General features: G+C 42.6%; 1 pseudogene; it reads left to right on the forward strand.

The window, feature by feature from the left end:
* LOC119575993 overlaps positions 1–861 on the forward strand; it is an 866-nt pseudogene extending 5 nt beyond the window's left edge.
* The last annotated feature ends 4766 nt before the right edge of the window (positions 862–5627 follow it).

Genomic DNA, 5627 nt, shown 5'->3' on the forward strand with positions numbered 1-5627 from the left:
GAAGTAACTGCGGCGATCAGGAAATTATTTGCAGTTTCAATACATGATCATTAATGGCATGTGAAGGACGTAAAAGGAACTAAGGGCAAAGCGATTAGAAGACTTCTCGAGTTCGACCCATTATTCGATACGATCTGCCAAAGCATCGGAAGCGCCATTGTCGGTCTTTGTGATACAGTGCTGTAGGGAGTTGAGAGGTAACTTAGAAAAGCTATCATCAAAATTTTAAATTGCACTCCAAGATTTATTGGCTCACTTGTTAAGGGAAGGGGCCAAGGTATTAAGATTGGTGGACGCTGGAAGAAGCCTGATATCAGATCCGCCATTAGAAAGGTTCTAAATATCAAGGACGATAGGGAACGGAGCAAGGTGGACCGAGAGCGCCGTCGTGCCCTTAGGAAGCTCCTCCGCTTCGATCTGACCGCCGACGAGATCACACCAAGCCTGGAACAGGCGGTGGTCCTACTGGCGGGAGGGAACCCTTCTACGAGCCTGTTGAATGGCTTTAAAGAAATTCTGAATCATAAGCCATCCAATTAAACTCTGTATCCTAGTATCTACCAAAGAATGGACGAGCTGGGACTTACGCATGGCGAAAATCCTCACACCGTTGACCTCGTCTTCAAGCGAGTAATCGGAATGGCAGAAGACGAGCGCTGGTCTCACCACAGTATGGACGAGGAGCGAGTAGACGCAGCCTTGAAGCTTCTTGAGTATGACGACAAACAGTTGTCTTTGGGAGAAAGTCTTGAACGGGCTATTTGCAATCTTAGAGACAAGTGTAATCCAAGTAACTACAAGAGCTATAAGGATCTTCTTAGATATCTCTTAAAGTACATGCCAAAGCCGCTCACCCGATAGGCCAGTGACTGTGGGGACAATAATCAACCTTTAGCAAAGTAGAAATACATGTCCTAGAGCAAACAAACAAACAAAAGAAAAAGGCGATCACTGGGAACATATACTGCCGTTTTGAAGCTGCTCGGGCACAGGAGTAACACAGTGTGGTATCCATGCTTACTTAGAAGAAGTGAAAAGTCTGCACTTCGCCGACTTTTCGGGTTCAACAGGAGGAAATATTTCTTTTTTAGGAGTACATACAAGTAAGCTCTGCAGAAACTTGTAGGTGTGGAGCCTCTTGCCAAGGATTCTGTTCGATTCCAAGCGCTCAAAAAGATAATTCTTCATTCACTTCCCTCTATGTATAAGCACGAGTACAATCTGAGTACATACGTGCGCAACTTGAAAGTAGATCCCTGAGCATTACTCTCCTGCGAAGAATCAGTTAGTTGTGATTTGGAGAAGGAAAGCATGTTTACCTTTTTCCAGACACAACAAAGGGATTATTCAAGAAGAACCATTCTAGCTTCTTGGAGAAATGTCACTGAACATTTATGTGCAGACACTGGGGGTGCTCGGTAGAACTGATTTAGAAACTCAGTGCATGGTGGTATATTCCATGTATCTAGGTAAGTTGGCTAAATATAAGAAAATAATGACATATATGATTACAGTTTGTTTTATAATCATGGTGTTAATTTCTGTGGTTCTTTGGATTCAGCCTTTCTGGCCCAAGAATGTTTTTGCTTGGAATGTGGACAGTAAAGCTCTCAGCTTCTTGTACAAGGTGTAAACAGTAAGTCTGGAGTCACATATGAAAACTTTCTCCATTGCTCTGAAATTAATGAAGAATATAGAAGCGAGTTATATGAATAACCTGGTAATGCCAGTCGCTCACTCGGCCTATATATCTCTTTATGAAAAATTTAGAGCCAAGTACTTTTTCACGAGCTACATGAAAGGCGTTCTGGGTGATGTGTGCACTATTGACATGGCCATCAAGAGTATCATCAGTATTCTAGGTGATACGATATGGTCCCTCCGGAAGCTGAAAGGGGAAGTTTATGAAGCGCTGCGGGACGTCCTGTAGTACACTTACAAGACAATAAATAAGAAAAGAATCCGTCAGGCGGTGAAAATACTCTCGGAACACGGGTACAAGAGACTTGTCGATGCATTTAGTGTCCTCTCTTAGGCGCTATCGGAGGTATCTAAACGTCGCCACTTTCAAATCGTAAATCCTTGGCACAAGTTTTTCGATGGCAAAGAATCTGCATACCGTTCGCTCACAGTGAGTAAACAGGCGAGGTTGAAGGGAGTCATTGCTGAATTCGTCGCCACTAAGGAGAAAGGTCGGAGGACTAGCGCCCTGCTCAAGCCTGCAGTGACAGAAATAATGGAAGGCACATATGATGTTTCCAGTGCTATCCGAATACTGCTTAGGCGTGGCAGCAACAGCATATCGATGCCCACATATCTAAGAAAGTCCGTGAGGCATGCTCTGTTCAAGCTCCTTGACTTCGACTACAAAGACCCCTTCACGGAAGAGCACGAACAGGCCGTATTGAAGTTAATCGGAAGCCAGCCTCTTGAGATAGGTAGTCGGCGGTATCTGGCACTGAGAGGTCTTTTGGAGTGGAGCTATCATAAGAATTGAGGAAAAAAAATTTACATTTATCACACTTGAAGAAATAATGAGAGAATTGTGATAAAGAAAAAGGAGGGTTGTTTATCAAGTAATATCAATTCCCTGATATTTTTAGATTTTATATATGCCTGAAAATCGAAACAGATAGAGAGATAAATATGTAAACATTACCTCAAAGCACACTAATACCTGTGGATTCTTCTTCTTTTAACGGTAGGTTCATGTCTGAGCCGCCGTAGTCACAGCATGATACTTAATTGTAGTTTTCATGTTGTGATGCTCTTGGAGTGAGTACGTGGTAGGGTCCCCAGTTCCTTTCCACAGAGAGTGCCGGTGTTACCTTTTTTTTAGGTTATCATTCTCTCTATTTTATCCGGGCTTTTTGGACCAGCACTGACTTGGGCTGGCTTGGCCACCCAGTGGCTAGGTAGGCATTCGAGGTGAAGTTCCTTGCCCAAGGGAACAACGCGCCGGCCGGTGACTCGAACCCTCGAACTTAGATTGCCGTCGTGACAGTCTTGAGTCCGATGCTCTAAACCTGTGGATTAGTTTATCATAATCAATAACGGTATGCTCATGTTTGAGCAGCCGTGGACCTCATCACCATCCTATGCCACTCAACTCGATCTTGTGCTTTTCTTTCTACTTGTACCATCGACAGCCTGCAAACATCTTTGATGTTGTCGCTCAGTCTTGTCTTCGGTTTGTCTCTTCCTCTGTTTCCTATCACCATCCCTGTCAGCAAGTCTTTCTCAATACTTTTACTTCTCATCACATGACCAATAAACTTTAGTTTCCTTTTGTTCAAGATGTCCAACAGCCGGTCTTTACAATTTACTTTTTTCAGCACTTCATCACTAAAAAATGAGAGACAATGAATAATAATAATAATAATAATAATAATTTTTTTTTTTAGATCTGCTAATTAAAATCAAACACCGGGTCACTACCAGCGACCTAGGGTGATTGAAGTTTGAGGCAATGGAATACCAACAGAAAAATGCACACAACTTCTGCAGCAGGCTCCTCGAGTGTATAGCAAAAGCAGTACATTACCTCATTATACTCTTACCTTGTCCATTAAAGTCTTGTTTTCTTTTGATTGTTAGTACAAGATGGTCGAACCGCAGGGCCAGAGGTGGGAACTATCCCGTCCTAGTAACCTGGCCGATTTTGATAAATGGAAGAGTTAGACTTAGTTCTGCCCTGGGGGATGCACCCCTTGTTGAACCGTGTGACGGGCGACGCTTCATCACCCACTTCCTACTCTCACTTCAGAAGCAGGATACATTTTAGCCCCATTGCCAAGAAGCTGGATATCCCGCGCCAACCACCAACTGGCATTTCCAGGTCCCCGTGGGCACGGTGTTTGACGTACCACTTGACGCCCTGTGGACATTATGTAGCCTACTAAGTCTTTATACTGGGGCGGCTAAGCAGTGATGTCTGTGATGTCATCTGTCGGCCGAAGCACTTCACCGACACATCCCTAGCTACGAAATTTCTCTCAACAGTACCGTCTATTGTCGAAAAGGTCTTTCCAGCCTTTCCTCCTTCAACCCAAATCTGTCTCTATCATATGGAACATTAACGAGCCCACAAAATCCAGTATTCATGACAGTCTCGACTGCGATTCCGTTTATCTCGACGTTGGTTTTTATAAACCTACGTTAAAAGATGCCCCTAGGCTGTCGGAAAAGACACAAGCTGGCGTCCTGGGGGTCGAGATCGAGGACGCTGCAGGAGGTCGTGAGAAAGTCCATCCCCAGCATATTTTCTTGGCATTTAGGCCAGACGTAGAAATAGAACTTGTCTGCAATTGGTTCATCTTCATAGGAGGATAATTTGCATTTGACGAGGCCCTTAACATTTTGGGTTGTTGCAGGGTTCCATATATTCCGTGAGTCCTTCCTCCTCCAGCGTCGTATAGCTGATCGATGACTAGATCGACCCCGTGTCAATTGTGAATATTACCAGAACTTTATCGCGGTCTGGATTGACCTTGCAGTAGAAGTCCACCTGTGGGATGCAACGCTCAGCTAGACACACTCCGAGGTATCATCAATAACGGTATGCTCATGTTTGAGCAGCCGTGGACCTCTCCACCATCCTTCGCCACTAAACTCGATCTTAGCTTTTCTTTCCACTTGTACCATCGACAGCCCGCAAATATCTTTGATATTGTTGCTCAGTCTTGTCTTCGGTTTGCCTCTTCCTCTGTTTCCTATCACCATCCCTGTCAGCAAGTTTTTCTCAATACTTTTACTTCTCATTACATGACCAATAAACTTTAATTTCCTCTTGTTCAAGATGACTCCGAGGTATAGTCCGTTATTATTATTATTATTACTATCGTTATTATCTTTATCAAATGATAGTAATATAGTATTACTATCATTATGGTTCTCCTGGTGTTATAATAATCAATTATATCATTATTTTGTTATCTGTATCATCACTTCTTATCATTATCATTATCTCATTATTATTATCATTGTTATTATAATTATTTGTCATTGTTATCATTATCATTATCAGTGATCATGATCATTATTGTTATTATCACAACTAGTTTTGTTCTTAATATATTCTTCTTCTCCTAAGTGCCTTGTCCTTTCAGGGCGTTGGCGATCATGGCTTTCCATCCCGTTCTGTCTGTTGACAACTTTAGCAGTTCTAAGTCACTTCTGCCCATATACAATTCACTGACACAAAATTAATGTGCGTCTGTGTGCACTAGATAAACGAAATGAAAGAAAGAAAGAAAGAAAGAAAAAAGATAAAGAAAAATATTCTTTGCATCATCACCACCAACCCAGTCTGTGCACGCAAATGGAGCTTCGAAAACTCTCACTTTCACAGAGGCACAAGATCAGGATATCATAAGCAGGAGGGTTAAACATTTTCGCTTTCAACGAGACGGTGACTTTCACAAGGACTCCCCTCCACGAGAGGAATGGACTCTCCAGAAGTCTTTACATCTAATTAAATTATTTGGTGTTATTTTGGTGTTACCTAAGTATAATCATGAATAATAAGTTCATGATCGCTAAGCACCACGATAAGATAAGATAAGGGGCTGCCTGCCCGTACGTTTCAAAAAGGGAAGGATAAAAATTTATGGGAATGTCGTGCTTTC

The sequence above is a fragment of the Penaeus monodon genome, chromosome 8 (genome assembly GCF_015228065.2).
Source record: "Penaeus monodon isolate SGIC_2016 chromosome 8, NSTDA_Pmon_1, whole genome shotgun sequence".
NCBI lineage: Eukaryota > Metazoa > Arthropoda > Malacostraca > Decapoda > Penaeidae > Penaeus > Penaeus monodon.